General features: G+C 44.1%; 1 long non-coding RNA gene across 2 annotated transcripts; it reads right to left on the minus strand.

The window, feature by feature from the left end:
- Positions 1-1,368: 1,368 nt before the first annotated feature.
- LOC111522937 lies at positions 1,369-16,126 on the minus strand. Of its 2 annotated transcripts, none has more exons than XR_003306937.1 (4): positions 15,682-16,126; positions 4,763-4,813; positions 3,676-3,681; positions 1,369-3,209 (listed from the first exon to the last, which is right to left on the minus strand). It is a non-coding gene; the product is annotated as an uncharacterized LOC111522937 (long non-coding RNA). The 2 variants fall into 2 exon arrangements; XR_002725372.1 differs by lacking the exon at positions 3,676-3,681 and adding an exon at positions 12,096-12,131 and having other exon boundaries at positions 1,369-2,294.
- Between the last annotated feature and the right edge of the window lie 990 nt (positions 16,127-17,116).

The following is a 17,116-nucleotide window of genomic DNA, read 5'->3' on the forward strand; positions in this document are numbered from 1 at the left end:
TGGCATCCTTGACATCTCTGGCCTTGGTCCCACAAGCAGCCCGAGGCTGTGGCAAGTCTCTAGGCCAGGACTCAGAAGTTCTTGGGGCTGGTCCCAGTTTCACAAATTTTGTCAGATCACACCCCCTTTCTGGGCCTGATTTCCTCGATTTGCAAATGGGTACCTCCGTGTCTGTGCTGCTCAGCTCTCATTTTGCTGTGATGCTCAAAGGAGACCATGCAGCTTGGAGCTTAGCACAGTGACCCAGAGGCTCTAGGATGCCAGGGCCCCAGTCTCAGCCCTGCCACTTCCTAACTGGGGGACCTTGGGCAAGCTGCTTAACTTCTCTGGGCCTTGGTTTCCCCATCCATACAGAGGGTGACAGGAGTACCTGGGATGACCTTAATGCATAATGATGCTTTTAACCCCAAGACTGGTGGTATATACTTGATGAAGTGGAGGCTTTTACTATTTGCCACTAGAAATGAATGGGGGCTAGACACAATGGCTCAGGCCTGCAATTCCAGCACTTTGGGAGGCTGAGGCAGGAGGATTGCTTGGGCCCAGGAGTTCGAGACCAGCCTAGGCAATATGGTGAAACCTCCTCTTAAAAAAAAAAAGAAAAGAAAAGAAAAGAAAGCAATAGGAAAGTATTTTGTAAACTGAAAAATGTCACAAATATCATTGGTGCTGCTTCTATGATGGTGGGTAACGGCATTCCCCTCTGGTGCTCTCTGAAAAGTCTGCAAAGGCAGGGCCCAGGAGAGGGAGTCCCGTGCCCTCCCTGGAGTTGGGAGTGGGGATTAGGGCTGGGGGAAGGGGCTAGGGGCTCTGGGAAGCAGATCTGGACATGACTACATCATCTCTAGTCCCTCAACCACAGACAGGGCTGCCTCCCCATACTCATGGGGAGATCTTCAGTGTAGGTGGCTTGTGGAGTGAGAGGAAAGGATGTAGGCTTCTCTGCAAAACTCTCTTGCATGACAACTTATGGGATCAAAAATAAGAATGGCAATAGTGGGGAACTAGACATCACGTGCTGCTCCCTGATGGGCTGCCCCAAGAAGGACACAACCCCAAATGTGCTATTCCTGCCAGAAATGCATACCCTGAATTTAATCACACAGAAGCAGCAGACAAACTCAAATCGAGGGATATTCTGCAAAACAACTGGTCTGCAGTCTTAAAAAGAAATGTAGGTGTCTTGGATGTCAAAAAAACAAACAAACAAACAAACAAACAAGGAGGGCAAAGATTGTAGGCTAAAGAGACTTGACAAATTCATAAAATGCTTTGATTCTTGATTGGCTCCTCGATCAAAACAAATCTTAAAAAAAAAAAAACTATTGGAACAACTGAGGAAAATGAACTAAGAATGGTAATGGTATGTTAACTAATGGGATTTATTAATGCAAAGTTTTTTGAAGGTCATCATTGTATTGTAGTTATATGGAAAGCTGTTCTTGTTCCTAGGAGGTGCCTGGTTTAGAGGTAAAATGCCATATGTCTCCAACACACACAAACATGTGCACTGAGAGAAACGAAACAAAAGTGGTGAATCCAGGTGAAGGGTATATGCATGTTCATTGTGCTATTCTTGCAACTTTTCTGTTGGCTTGATAATTTGTAAAATAAAAAGTTGGGAGAAAAGTCATTGTAGTGCTATCAACCGGAGTCTCTGACATCTACTAGAAAATATCTGCCTATGCAGGTCGGGAGGAGAAGCCAAAGTCAGAGATCCAAGGGGAGTCTCACACACCCTCTACCTAATTACAGTTCAAACCCCATGGGGCTTTCTGTGTTTTGTACAGCATAGGGTGAGCACATACCAGGCGCTCAGCACCTACCCCATCCCTGGCACTGTAAAGGCACTGAGATATCAAGATGTGACCTCTGCTCTTTCAGTGCACACAGTTCAAGGGAGAGTCTTCACTCACTTCTTCATGCTAATGCAGAGTATGTTGTCCATACATCAGTCCAAAGACTCACAAATAAACCTCAGGATTTCCAGGGGAAGATGGATACAGAGATTAGTAACAGCAGCAACCTCCATGAACTGGGTGCTTCCAGGAGTCAAACACGAAGCTAAGCCTTGTCTTTGTCTGCCCATCACCATGTGTCCTTTTCATGACAGCTGACCATGCAGGAAGGGATTTTTTTTTTACAAGATAGAAACTCTGGCTCAGAGAGGTCAGATCACTTGCCTAAAAGTCACCCAGCTAGAGGGTGGCAGATCTGAAGAAGAAAGTAGCATGATCTCAGCCGTGAAGAGGTTTAATAAGTTGGCTTGATGAAAAAGGACATGCCAGGAGCAGCTTGAGGGAAGGTGTGGTGCAAAGAAGGTGAGGGCAGGGTTCCTCAGCTTCAGCGCCAGTGACATTTGGGGCCTGATCAATCTCTGTTGTGGGGGCTGTCCTGTGCATTAGCAGCACCCCTGGCCTCTACCCACTGGATGTGAGTGGTCAGGAGTATGACCACCACCCTCATTGTGACAACTGAAAAGGTATTCAGATATTGCCAAATGTCTTCTGGGAGATAAGACTGCCCCAATTGAGAATCACTAGGGTACGGCATCTACACTCTGCCCTAAGCTGAAGGGAATCTCTTGGCACAGGCTTGTTCCTGGCTGGAGGACTGTGTCTCTGCCCCTGAGGGTGAGCAGGTGGACAGGGCCTGGCATAAGCTCCGCATTATCTCTGTAGGACCTCTCACAGGGCAGGGCCTCAGGTGCAGGCTGCAGCTCCTCCACCACCACTGTCTCACTTCCATTTCTGCCCTGGCTGCTGTGATGGTTAATTTTATGGGTCAACTTGACTGAGCATGGGGTGCCCAGACATTTGGTCAAACACTATTCTTTCTGGGTATGTCTATGAGGGTGCTTGTGGATGAGATCATCATTTGAGTAAAGCAGATTGCCCTCAAATGTGGGTGGGCCTCATCCAATCAGTTGAGGGTCTGAATGGAATGAAGAGGTTGGCCCTCACTCTGAAGATGAAGGGAAATACTTCTGCCAACTGCCTTCCAGCTGCGATATCAGTGCTCTCCCTGCTTTCAGACTTGAACTAAAACATTGGCTCTTCCTTGGTCTCTAGTCAGCTGACATTCAGACTAGAACTGCACCATCAGCTCTCCTGGGTCTCCAGCTTGCTGACTGCAGATCTCAGGACTTGGCAGCCTCCATAATCGTTTGAGCCAATCCCTTATAAGAACTCTCTCTCTCCTCTCTCTCTCTGCCCCCCGCCCCATCCACATACACACACAGTTGACCCTTGAACAACATAGGTTTGAGCTGCGTGTACTCACTTATACACAAATTTTTCTCAATAAAAAGTGTACTGGCAGGCGCAGTGTCTCACGCCTGTAATCCCAACACTTTGGGAAGCTGAGGCAGGTGGATCACGAGGTCAGGAGTTTGAAACCAGCCTGGCCAACATGGCAAAACCCTGTCTCTACTAAAAATACAAAAATTAGTGGGGTGCAGTGGTGGGCACCTGTAATCCTAGCTACTCAGGAGGCTGAGGTAGGAGAATTGCTTGAACCCAGGAGGCGGAGGTTGCAGTGAGCCAAGATCACGCCATTGAACTCCAGCCTGGGTGATAGAGTGAGACCCTGTCTCAAAAAAACAAAACAAAACAACAACAAAAAAAGTGCATTGAGTGTGCCTGCTTCTCCTGCCTCCCCTTCCACCTCCCCTACCTCTTTCTCCTCTGCCATTTCTGAGACAGCAAGACCAACTCCTCATCTTTCTCCTCCTCAGCATACTCAACATGAAGATGAGAATGAAGCCCTTTATGATGACCCACTTCCACCTAATGAATACTAAATATATTTCCTCTTTCTTATGATTTTCTTAATATTTTCTTTTCTCTTGCTTACTTTATTGTAAGAATACAATATATCATACATATGAAATATGAAATATGTGTTAATTGACTATTCATGTTATTGAAGGCTTCTAATCCACAGTAGCCTATTAGTAGTTAAGTTTTTGGGGATCAAAAGTTATATGTGAATTTTTGATTGCCTGGGAAGTTGGTGCCCATAATCCCTGTGTTGTTTAAGGTCAAATGTTTATGTATATATAAATGTTATATATATATATATACACAATATGATATATATAAATGTTATATATATACACAATATGATATATATAAATGTTAATTTTTTATGGGGACACTCGAAACACAGTGTATATATATATACATATTTTTTATTTATGCAAAATAAAATCTCACATGTCTAGTTCATGCACCATGGTCAGACTGGGATTGGGTTAAAGGCCTTATTTGGAAAGGTAAATGAGATGGGAAAAGAAGACTGGCTTGAGGTTTGACTGCAGAGGCATATTTTATATATATAGTATGTTTTGAGTGTCTCCACAAAAACTTATGCTGAAATTTAATTGCCACTGATGGAATTGGGAGATGAGGCCTTAAAATGTGATTGGGTCATGAGGGTGGAGCCCTCATGAATGGATTAATGCTGTTAACACAGGATTGAGTTAGTTCTAGGAAGTGCATTAGTTCTCACGAGAGCAGTTCATCATAAAGGTGAGCTCACATTGCCCTTGCAGTCTCTTCTGTATGCACTTCTTTGCCCTCTCCCCTTCTGCCATGAAAGCCTTCACCAAATGGTCAAGCAGATTCTGGTGCCATGCCCTTGAACTTACCACTGCCATCCCCCACCCAGCCACTCTACGGGTTGTTAGACATTTTGACCACCTCCTCTTTGCTCACTCCACTGTTCAACTCACTGCATCATCAATGCATTTATTACAAACCTGTCACAAGCTAGGTCTTATGATAGGTGCTCCTCTCAACAGGTTCTTGAGCTGGCAGGAGAGAGAGACATTCAAACACCAAGGATTAATATACCATGACAGGTATGAAGACAGAAGCCTATAAGGGTCCCCTGACAGTGCCATGGAGGTAGGGCATGGTCGGCTCCACCTGTAGAGATGTCTAAAGGGAGGCTTGCAAGCTGCATCTTGAAGGATGAGCAGAAAATTGTACATGAGGACAAGTAGGAAGGAAATTCCAGGAAGAAGGATCAGCATGTGCAAAGGCACGGAGGTTGTCCATAGAATGTAAAGAGAAAATATTAAAACCTGTAATTATACTAATTTTTGGCCTCATACTTTTATATTTTCTGTTTTATAGCCATTTAAAAATGCGCATAACATATTAACATAGTGATTAATGTGTATACTTTTTTAAAATATGCACATTTTGGGGTATACACTCCCCACAGTTTTTACTAATGAATGATCAAAAATGTTGCCAAAGCTGGTTTGGGACATGCTACGTTCGAAAGGCTTGTGGATGTCCAAGAGGTAACGTCTACGCTTGGGGCTAGATATGGGTCTGGGGGTTGGGGAGACAGCCTTGAGCGTTGGGGGTGAGGAAGGGAGAGGGGCTGAGATGGCCGTGAGTACACAGAAACAGGGCAGGGTGGAGGATGGAGAAAGTGGTTTGAGGCCTGGCTGCACTTTGAATCACCTGGGGAGCTTTTAAACTATTTACTCTTGGCTCTTCTGATTTAATTGGCCTGGGGAGAAGCCCAGGCATCATCATCTTTCAAATTTTCTAAGTGATTCCAATTGCAACCGGAGTTGAGGACCACTGCTTTAGACTAGTCTTCAGCATTTCCTGTTGTACATCCCCTAAATAAATTTTGGAAAACTGCATACTCTGTTCCACAATTTTAAGTTGACATCTAAATTTCATATCATAATTTTAACAGCTGCAAAAAAACATAATTTCCCTCATGTTGTGTATAGTTTCTCCAGAACCTCAGAGTTGCATATTTTGTTTGTTTAATTTATGGAAAATATCTGCCATATAAGCTAATTGGCAAAGCCAGAATTCATTGCCAACCCAGTCAGCCCAATTAGACTTACTATCCATCAAAAGAAAATCTGAAGTCATTTTCAGACTCAAATAAATGTAATACACAACCTCAAGACAAAGCCTGCCCATAATATTTCAATTCTAAATTCTAATTCTAAGCAAAATAGATAACACACAGAGTCTTGCCACCTAGAATTTGTCCCGTAAGTGGAACAAAGTGCTATTCCCCTCAATTTCTACAGCAGATGCTTTCTGTGCTTTGAAGGGGTCTCTGTCTCAGGGGGTGTGCATTCTCCAATCACCGCTTTTTTTGGGTTTCCAGTAGTGTGCACGTGTCTAGTTCATGTACCATGGTCAGACTGGGATTGGGTTAAAGGCCTTGTTTGGAAAGGTAAATGAGATGGGAAAAGAAGACTGGCTTGAGGTTTGACTGCAGAGGCAAATAGATCCACATCAGAAAAGAAGACATAGAGAAGTTGAGGATCTGGAAATCTATACCTTTAAAACTGTCTGTGATGGATCCATGCATATATGGTCACTTGATTTACAACAAAGGAGCTGATACAATTCTATAGAGAGAAGGATGGTCTTTTCTATGCCTATTCATAAGGGGAAAAAAGGGGGAAAAAAAACTCTGACCCCTTCCTCACACCATACACATTAATTCAAGATAAAACATAGACTTCAATGTGAAAAGTAAACCAATAAAGCTCCTAGAAGCAAACAGAGTAGGGTGGGGGGCAGTCTCCATGACCAAGCAAAGATCTTTTAAGCTGGACATAAAAGGCACTTACTATAAATTTTAAAAATTTGTAAGTTAGACTTCATTAAAACAAAACCCTCTTTTAATCAAAAGATTAAAAAGAGGACAAGAGACAAGAGATTTTTTCCCAATGTATATATCTGACAAAGGACTCATATCCTGAATATATAAAGGTTTCCTACAAATCAATAAGAAAAACGCAACCGAACCAACAAACACTGGGGGCAAAAGACTTGAATAAGCATTTTACAAATGAGGGTGCCTAAAGGGTCAGTAAGCACTTGAAAAGGCACTCAACACCATTAGTTGTCAGGGAAATGCAAAATAAAATCTCAGTGAGATTCTATGATACTCTCTAATTTAAGCCATTTAGAATGGCTTAAAATGATAAAGACTGACAATGCCAAGAGTTGTTGAGGAGGTTTAAGCTCTCATACATTACTGGTGGGAAAATAAACTGGTAAAAGCCAACATACCCCTATCCTAATTCCCAGCAATTCCACTCCCATGCATTTATCCAAGACATGGCAGGTGCTGTAGTTTACCCAGTGTGCAGGACATAAGGAGGTATGTTGTTGTAGAGAATTGAGAACAGTAATAAAAATGGCTAAGTCAGTTTGCTTTTTATTATCTATTACTGCATAACAAATCACTTCAAAATGCAGTGGCTTTAAACAGCAATAATCTTTTTTTAAAAAATCAGTCATAATTTTTGTGGATTTGGAAATGTCATGGCTGGGCAGCTCTTGTTTGAGATCTCTCATGTAGTTGCAATCAGATGTCATCTGAGGGCTTGATTGGGGCTGGGGGTCCACTTCTAGGGTAGGTCACTCACATGGCTGGAAAGTGAATGCTGGCTATTGTCCAGGGGCTCAGTACCTTTCCCTAGGGTCCTGTTTATGGAGCTGCTTGAGTGTCCTCATGGTCTGGTAGCTGGCTTTCCCTGGAAGGAGCCATTCAGGAGAGCAAGGTGGAAACTACAATGCCTTCACCTTGGAAGTCATCTGCTGAGACTTCTACTGTAATCCAGTGATCAAGGCCAGCCCTAATTCAACGTGAGAGGGGGCCAAGGAGTGTGTGAATGCCAGAAGCAAGGATCCCAGGGATACATCTTGGAGGCTGGCTACAACAGATGGTGTCTTAATAAGCCCTGTATCCTTGGCCACTTGCACAGCCACCATGGAGTGGCTCTGCAGCACTTGCTGGATGAGTACAGAGTGGTATAGAAGGTTGGGACTTGTCCACATGGCTCTCTCCTGGGAAGCAGCACTGTGGCAGGTGCTGCTCCCAGCAGGGTGCTCCCAAGGAAGAGAGGACCCACAGACTACTGCTGGCCCCCCTTTCCTGCAGTGTGGTTTGTAGGGGGTGAGGGAGTTGGGGCACAGCCTGCTTTCTACCTCTAAGAACAGAGCAAAGGCCCTGAGATGGGTCTCTGATTGTCCTGCCTCTGGACCTTGAACAGCCAGTTAAAGACCAGTGACATGCCCCATGGTGGCTCCCAGTCACTTCCTCTCTGGACTGAATTGATTTCAGCATGAGGGAATACACCAGAACATGCCCTGGGCACACGCAGGTGAAGCTGCTCACAAGGGATGAATCAGAAGTTAAAGGTGCAGGGAGAGGGCAAAAGTCACATGGGTGTGCATGTCCCAACTTATTTCTCCAACTCCCTACAGGAACTTAAAGTGGGTAGAGCATTGGACCTAGAGAGCACTGAGCATGCACTCAAAGGGCTTTGACAGATGATCATAGAGTGGAGTAGGAAGATAGGGCTTGCCCATGTGGCCTCTCCATTGAAGGCTACCATTCACGATGACAGAATACAGGAAGGAGATAAAGGCCCGTGTAGCCACGCTGACCCCAAAGTCCTTCACGTCCCCCAACCTCAGTCCCTACTGGCTCTGGTGGGAGCTGCCCAGGCAGCAGTTCTGGATTCTGTTCCAACCTGGCAAGATTCCCGCCTCTGACCTTGTTCCAACTCTTGTAAACCAACTTCCCCAATGAATGCTTCCTTCTGATGATTGTGTCCAGCACTTACCTCCAAACCATCTTTCTCTCTCCTTTGTTGAATAGAACATATGTTTTTTTGTTTTGTTTTTGTTTTGTTTTGTTTTTGTTTGTTTTTTTGTTTTTTTTTTTTTTTTGAGACGGAGTCTCACTCTATCGCCTAGGCTGGAGTGCTGTGGTGCAATCTCAGCTCACTCCAACCTCTGCCTCCCGGGTTCAAGAGATTCTCTTGTCTCAGCCTCATGAGTGGCTGGGATTACAAGCATGCGCCAGCACACCCAGCTAATTTTTGTATTTTTAGTAGAGATGGGGTTTTGCCATGTTGGCCAGGCTGGTCTCAAACTCCTGGCCTCAGATAATCTGCCCACCTCAGCCTCCCAAAGTGCTGTGATTACTGGCGTGAGCCACCGCACCGGGTGACTAGAATGAATTAAAACATTTTAAAATTACACAACAATGGATGTTTATTTGTTCTCCTTTCTTTGAATGATCTTAGTGAGCCTCCTTACCCTTGCTGCAATACTCCTATCCTGGTCTCCAGCTCCCGTGTCTAACTTCAAGGTTGACTCATCCTAAAACTGACCTCTCCAAGGTCTACCTTCTTACGAGATACTTTTTAAAACTGTTACTAGGAGAAAATTGGAGAGGGTAGTGGATTTACCCACAGAGACAATCAGTGTTCCACATGAACTAATAATTTCTGGATTGGTCTTTCATTCAATTATGGCCCCCAAACGGCAAATCGATCTGAATGCCCAGGGTGGTCCACGATCAAGGCGAGAGTAATGAGAAAGATCCCCAAATACATTCCTGCTTAAAGCAGACCTCACATCTTTGCTTAAAGCCCAAGGGCTTAACAATGAAGGAGGGACAGCTTTCTAGATGAACAGCTGTTCTTCTACAGAACAGGAAGACCAGTTTTTCTTCATTTTTTAAAACCTTGGTGATAAAGCAAAAGACACTGGATTGAATGCAGCAGGAAGGATCTGGATTCAAAATAACGACGAATCGCCAAGCTGATGGTGAGAACTATAAAACCTGGGCATGACCTGGCGGAGCAGTTGTGCAAGCCTCTCCAGGAAGTCCTGAGCATGGAAACAGACCCTGACTCAGCAGAATTTATGGGGTGAGCATCAGCCAAGCCCTGCTGCATCGTAGGACCAGGTGGGCTGGGCTGCCAGGGAGGCAGTGGTGTGAGATGTCTAGGGAGCCCACCCCAGCCAACAAATGACTTAAAGCCATTTCCTGAGCAGAACTGGTCCTATGGAACACCAGGGCCAGTCAGGAACCTGAAGCAGCAACCAACTTGCCCATGAAGATTGGGCTCTTGTCCACTGTCTTTCCTGACCAACTCCTTCTTATCCTTCAGGATTTGATGCAGATGTCACTTCCTCCAGGAGGCCCTCCCTCAGGGCACGGAGCACACAGAGGCGGACTCTAGGACTCACCTGCTTCCCTCTCTAGTTGCAGGTCCCTTGAGGGGGACTGTGGGTGATTCATCATTGTGTCCCTTGTGACCTCCAGGTGCTTGGGAGATGTGGAGAAAATGAGGGAAGGGAAGTGGAAGCAAGGGAAGGAAAGTTGAAGCAAGGGAAGAAAAGAGAAAGGGAGGAGGAAGAGAGGGAAGATAGAGAAAGGAAAACTCTTGTGCCCAGAGATTGTACAGATGTCTAAAGAGTCTCATCCCTGCTGGATGGACAGTGGCTTTATCAGCAGCAACACTACCTCAGCCTCCCTGGCAGCTGGGACTTTGGGTGCTTACACATGTTTTGCTCCATGCAGGCCCAGCTCAGGGAGAGGTACTCAGGCCCAGGCTGGTGGTGCTGAGTACCAGGGCTTGGAGTTAAGGGGGTTTGCTTTGGGCACAGGTTGGCAAGTGAAGACGGACAGCTCTGGGGGCCACAACAGAGCTGGGCAACAGACTTTATGAAACCTGTATTAGATCTAGTTCTTGCTTAGGTTATAATTCCAGAGCTGTGTTCTTAGAAGGAAACGCACTTTTATTTAAATGTTTTTTATAAGATGACAGTAGCATTATTGCCTTTCCTGATTATGAAGAAACCCTGTTGGCTGGGCATGGTGGCTCACGCCTGTAATCCCAGCCCTTTGGGAGGCCGAGGAGGGCAGATCACCTGAGGTCAGGAGTTCAAGACCAACCTGGTCAACATGGTGAGACCTCGTCTTTACTAAATACACAAAACTTAACTGGGCGTGGTGGCAGGCGCCTGTAATCCCAGCTACTCAGGAGGCTGAGGCCAGAGAATCACTTGAACCTGGGAGGCAGAGGTTGCAGTGAGCTGAGATTGCAACACTGCACTCTAGCCTGCGCAGCAGAGACAGACTCCATCTCAAAAAATAAAAAAATAAATAAAGAAAGAAAGAAACCCTGTTATAACAAAGAATACAAAAATGATTTGAAATCCTAGAGATAATCATTGTCAATATTTTGTTGTATATTGTTCTAGAATATTTATATACTTATATTTATGTATTCTTATATTTGCATATTAATATATTTAAATATATAAAATATTTTTTTAAAAACAAAAGGTGGAATCACATTTTACATAGTGTTTTATAAACTGATTTTTTCCCCACTCAGTAATGCCTTATGAAATTTTCTTACCAGTAAATAAAATTTCACATCATTATAGTGGCTGCAAGTATTTTACTTAATGAAGGTAACAATTTATTTAACCTCTTTGGCCATTTATGATTTCCCCCCAGCTTTTCACTCTTAGAAACTACTTTTGGAAAAAGTTAACCCCAGCAACATCATTAAAAACAGAAACAACTATACCACAAAAGTCAGGTGAAAAAATCAGATGTGATTTTGAACAACAATTTTAGGGATAACTTCCTTGTAAATAATCGACTGTATTGTTAATTAAGTCAAATATTGTGGGAGAAACAGAACGGGGCATATCTGAGACTAAAATAATTGATAGTGAGGTATGGAAAAGGAAAGTTTTCATTTTGAAAGGAACACTGAGCTTTCATTGTTTTGCAAAAATATACTTGTCTAAATATAGTTGTTTTGAACAATCTGTTGACTGTAATCATTACCTCTACCAATCCCTTGTAGTACTGTGTCCTTTCAGGGTACAAGTGTTGGTCTGTCTATAAACACTAGAGATTTCTCCCTCTTCCAGGCACTTTGCTAGCCTCCGAGGATGGAGCAGTGAATAAAATCCACCCACACCTTACCCGCCTGGCAGTTAGCCTTAGAGGAGAGGCACACGGGCTTCCTGTCTGGTGAATGAGATGATATTGCTAAGCATATCGGGATACTGGAATCTCCTGCCTCTTCCTGGCATTTGCTTGGAGATAATCCGCCCCTCCCAGAACTTAGAGAATACTAAGTGCACAGGACATACCTGCCACCAGATCATTCAGGTACACGGTCTTTTCACTACCATTCCTGGGATCAGGCAAATTTCAGATCTGTTTTATGAAGCTAGAAGAGGGCTTAAAGGTCACCTTGTCCAACTGACCTGGCCTGTTGAGACTTGAATCTTCTCTCTGTAAACCTGAAAGAATTAAAAGGATCAGAATCCAGTTGAAAGTTTATTCAAGTGAAAAGGTGAAATGATCATCCAGGAGACAAAGACTCCAGAGAAATGGGATCTGTGCTCCAAAGTTAAGAGTTAAGTTTTTACTTACACAGGTAGAAAACAAAGAAATTTAATGGGATTATAGCATTTTCTATATGAGAGTGGTATAAGAGTTACAACAAATTAATTAGTTATAGTCTGTTTGCTTTTCTCTACAGTTTGTTTTCCTTACTTTACAGTTGATTTTCATCTCCTCACTCACTTTAAAAGAGTGTATTTAACATTCCATCTTAAGGCAATGTGACAGCCATAAAGTCTTTATGTGAGAAAGGTAAGAGGGAAGTTAATCTATAATGAAGATTAACAATAAAAGGGAAGGATCAACATTAAAAAATCAAATAAATTTCTATATATTAGCAATAAACAATTGGAATTTGAAAATAAAATTGAAGCATTATTTGCAGTAGTACCAGAAAACATGAAATACTTAGGTATAAATCTAACAAAATATGTGGAAGGTCTGTCTGCTGAAAACTATAAAGCACTAATAAAAAAAAAAATCAAAGAGGCCAGGCACAGTGGCTCACAGTGGCATGAGACTGTCATGCCGAAGAGGTACATGCAAGTCATCTGGTTGACGGTCCCAAATGGTGTCCTCTGCCAACAGTCAGCATCATTTGCCAGGGGTGAGTGAGTCATCTTGGACACCCAGCCCATTTGAGCCTTCAGATAATGACAGCACCATCTAGTATCTGACCATAACTACATGAGAAATCCCCAGCAAGACCTGCCCAGAGGAGCCTCCCAAATTTCTGGCCCACAAAATCATGAGCAAAAAGCCTATTGCTTCAAGCAGGTACGTTGGGGATCATTTGTTATGCAGCAATAGAAACTACAACATTAGGCCGGGCACAGTGGCTCAGGCTGTAATCCCAGCACTTTGGGAGGCCAAGGCAGGTGGATCACGAGGTCAGGAGATCGAGACCATCCTGGCTAACATGGTGAAACCCCGTCTCTACTAAAAATACAAACAACAACAACAACACACACACAAAAAACAGCCGGGCACCTGTAGTCCCAGGTACTTGGGAGGCTGAGGCAGGAGAATGGTGTGAACTCGGGAGGCTGAGCTTGCAGTGAGCCAAGATTGCGCCACCGCACTCCAGCCTGGGCAACAGAGTTTGACTCCGTCTCAAAAAAAAAAAAAAAAAAAGAAACTAGAACATTAAAACTCTTGCTTTCTTATCTTGCCCCACAGAAAAGTACATATTCTCCGCAATCAGAAAGAGAACAGGATAAAAGGCAAAGTTTATTGAGTCCTACCACAGGACAGATAATTTACAATCCCACCTAGCATAACCCTCATGATTCTGTGAGTTGGGGACAATGTTTCTTTGTCAAAAAGAGAGCGGTAGAGTTCAGAGGGGACAAGGCTGTCAGATTGCAGAGGTGGTGCTCTTTCTGCTAGAGTGAAATGTCCCAAAGTAAGACTGCAGAAGCAAGAGTCAGGCAAGAAAGTTTGATTTTGCAACATGGTGTTTTTAGGATAAAGCCCTCAGAAGCCATGTGATCCTTTTAAAGGATGAAATGTCCGTTTTGCTTCCCTTCTTCCTCCCCGCAATTAGTCAAATGGCAGGTGGAACATGTAGTCTGTGAGGCAGAGCTGAGGAGTGACAACTTTCGTAGAAACTTCCACTTACAACCAGGTATGCGGACTCATGCCCGTACTCCCAGCACTTTGGGAGGCCAAGGCAGGAAGATCACTTGAAGCCAGAAGTTTGAGATCAGCCTGGACAATATAGTGAGATTCTCTGTTTACAAAATATATATTTTTTAATTAACTGAGCATTGTGGCACATGCCTGTAGTCCCAGCTACTTGGGAAGCTGAGGCGTGAGGATAGCTTGAGCCCAGGAGTTGGAGGCTGCAGTAAGATGTGATCACACCACTGCACTCTGCCCTGGGTGACAGAGCAAGAGCCTGTCTCTAGATAAATAATTTTTATTTATTTATTATTTATTTAATTTTTTATTTATTTAAACAAGTAAATATTTTTTTTTTTAAAAAAAAAGAAATGGTCACAGTGTTGCAGAATGTTACAGAGAGGAAACTTCTAGAGACTTCACACTTGTAAATCACTTCCTTTAGTTCTCAACTCATTGAAGACTTGAACTGAGCCCTCCAGGTGGTCAATTTTAAGTCATATGAGGCATAGAAATGCCTTGGTGAGTTCCTATTATGGGCCAGATGCGATGTACTCTATCCATGATCCTGCAAGAATGACATCGCTATCTCCCATGGCAGATGGAGAAACAGTCACAGGTTATTATTTGGTAATAATAACCTTGTTAAACTGTATATTTGGTAACTTATTTGTACCAAATGTCACACAACCTGGAAGTACAAACTAAAGAAGGGTCCCAGTGGAGCAGAGTATGGGGGAGTAGGCAGGCAGGCAGGCAGTGCGGCCCCACTGGCACAGAGCCCTGAGACAAAGCCTCAGAAACACCAGTCCAGGATTCCTGCAACCTGTGGACCAGGGGGGGATCTAGCAGAATGTGGGGTCCCCAGAGGACATAGAATCAAAGATGCTAAAGAGAGAACAATGTCCTCATCAACATGGAGCTGATGGAGCAGAGCCCCCAAGGATAACGTTTCACATTCATTTACTCCCCAGCTAGCAGGGATTGTCTGATCCAACCCCTCAATTCTGACATAAAAGGCAACTGAAGCCAGAAGGAAAAAGGGCCATGCCTGAGGTCCCCCAGCTTGCCAGAAACAGGGAAAGACAAGAGTTCCTATTCCTGATTCAGGGTCCAGTGCTCTTTCAGAGGCACCTTCCTGCATTCTGAGATTAAACTCAGTCTTTAACTAGGGTGACCCTTTTAATTTATGATCCAAACCAGAATGAGAAGGGGCATTACTAATAATTACAACAGGGTGGCAGGTGTGAACAGGATTGCCCTTTGCAAATGGGACACATAGTCGTTCTAGCATGGCATTCTAGAATGCCACCCACTTGCCCACCAGGAAAGCCTCTTCACAGCCTTATGGCTATGGACGTAACAACTCACCATCACCCTCCATGCCAGGTGAGGGACTGATGAACCAAGCAGCCCTGAGGGTCTGGCTTTCTTAGGGGTCTTTAGGGAGCTCAGAACTGGCTGCTCCAACACTGGCCTCTGTCCCCACCTGGCACTGTGTATGCATAAACAGAGGCCCCATTTGTTCCCACCTATCAGGGGCAAGCTCCCTGCCAAGCCCAGTGGAACTCCAGTTTTAGGTGCTTGCCTCTGGATGATACCCACTGAACCAAAGCTGTCCTCACTGTGAGACTGTGAATGTGGGGCCCTCCTATGGAGCCCCAGGACAGTGGAAGAAGGCCCCTGCTGGCTTGGTAGCCAGGTCATGGCAGAAACTATGAGGATGTGAGAAGCACACCAAGTGGCATAAACTAGTTGTGCTGTTTCTTCCCCCTCCTTCACTCCTCGGTACCCCCCAGTAGTCATCAGCTTCTGAAACTTTACCTTACACACACATCTGAGGATCTTGTTAAACTGTAAATTCTGATTTAGGAGACCTGCAGTGGAGCCTGAGATGCTGGATTTCTTACAACTCCCAGGTGATGCCAATGCTGCTGGCCCAGAGGTCACCTGGAATAGTAACTCTCTCATACCATCCTGCTCAATCTCTTCAGAGCAATAATCATAACCTGTCATTGCTTTCTTATGTGGTTGTTACTGATTGCGGCAGATTGTTGCAGTACAGCCCTGATAATCACAGGCTTGAAAAGCACGTGTGTGTTGGGCGTGTCCTCTTGGAACCCTGCTGCTGAGTGAACAGCCCCCGCTAGCCTGCTGGCGGCCCCTGGCTCAGTCAACCGCCAACATCAACAGCCAGACCTAGGAGTGAGACCATTTAGATCATCCAGCTCCAATTGCAGCCACATGAATTAGTCCAGAAGAATCACCCAGCTAAGCCCAGCCCAAATTGCTGACCCATACAATGGTGAGCACATAAAATGGTCATTGTTTAGGTCACTAAGTTTTGGAGTGGTTTGTTACATGGCAATAGATAACTGATACACTGCTTTAATGTCTCTGTTAGGGGTGGGACTAGATCTGTTTTATTTGGTACATTACACCTGGTGTTTTGAATTGATAAAAAAAATGAACTAACCTGGACCCGTCTGATTCTAAAATCCAAGAGTTTCTGCTCCACTGTTTCTGTTCCCTGTTCCCAGACAAGTTGCTCATCCTCGGTCTAGTGAGGTCAATGGTAGGATATGTAATCTAGCCTAGGTTAATTAGTGCTTTCCAGTCTACAGTGATCAATTAAAGGATGAATGTGTGACCTAATCTAATCCAATCAGATTGAAACTCAGGACTTTCACTGAGAATGGTGAGGAAAACACCTTCTCTTCCCCAGTCAATATAAAGAAGAAATATAGGAATAGTTTTCAAAATCTGACTAATCATAACTAATCTGACAAGTCACTATAGGAAGCAAGGACTTACACAGGCCCACTGCTATGCTGGGCTTTTAACTTTTTAGTTGCATTTGGTGGGGGGAGGTCCAGGATACTCCCATACTTGGAAGACAAGAGCATTTAAGCTCTGAATAAAGTCTTGTCTGATGCTAAAACTACCACTGAGCTTCTAAATCACATGAGCCCAGCAATATATTTATTTTGGCCAATAGGGCTGGACTTTCTGTTACTTGCAATTATCAAGCAATAGAATGCTTCCTAACTGGCCAACCTTCTATTTTCTGGGAATCTAACTCTCCTTTAAGGTCAACCAGATGATCCAGACACTCTAAAATTAACCCAGGTCTAAGCCAGAACAAGAGAGGAATGAATCCCTGGGAGGACTCACAACATTCCCTACAGAATCAGTTTGACTCTCCTGTGTTTTGCCAAAAGAAATGTTTTGTAAAACTCGCCTTTTAATCTATTGGAAA

This window comes from Piliocolobus tephrosceles, chromosome 6, assembly GCF_002776525.5.
Source record: "Piliocolobus tephrosceles isolate RC106 chromosome 6, ASM277652v3, whole genome shotgun sequence".
Classification (NCBI taxonomy): Eukaryota; Metazoa; Chordata; class Mammalia; order Primates; family Cercopithecidae; genus Piliocolobus; species Piliocolobus tephrosceles.